General features: G+C 35.8%; 1 protein-coding gene across 1 annotated transcript in view; it reads left to right on the top strand.

Annotated features, from left to right (window-relative positions):
- Positions 1–400, top strand: part of gabrb3 (gamma-aminobutyric acid type A receptor subunit beta3) — a 29,633-nt gene that overhangs the window by 15,222 nt on the left and 14,011 nt on the right.

Consider the following 400-nt stretch of genomic DNA (forward strand, 5'->3'; position numbering starts at 1 on the left):
AAAAAAATATGTCCTGTAGATGTCCTGTACTTTTTTTTCCTGCTGGGGGCCCATATACACATTAGGCATTTAATTACTGGACTTATATCATACCATGACCTCTCTCACTATAACACCAGAACTGGGATTAATAATAGAGAGGCAATTACCCCTTTATTTCTTCAAGATCTTGATAAAAGAATTGGGGGCTGTACTTACAGTAACGTAATGTATTCATGAGGCACCACACCATGAATTATTCTCTTATAATACAAAAACTCAGAGACACCAAAACAGTGATTATCGCCACAGCTGAATTAATTACATGGATGGATATTGTCTGAACATTTCTGAGAAGGTAACACTGAGTGGGCTATTAATAATAATATACTTATTGTCTTCACAGGAAATTTGTTACCGC

Source organism: Morone saxatilis, unplaced genomic scaffold, assembly GCF_004916995.1.
Source record: "Morone saxatilis isolate NCDOM2014 unplaced genomic scaffold, NCSU_SB_2.0 Contig12, whole genome shotgun sequence".
NCBI lineage: Eukaryota > Metazoa > Chordata > Actinopteri > Moronidae > Morone > Morone saxatilis.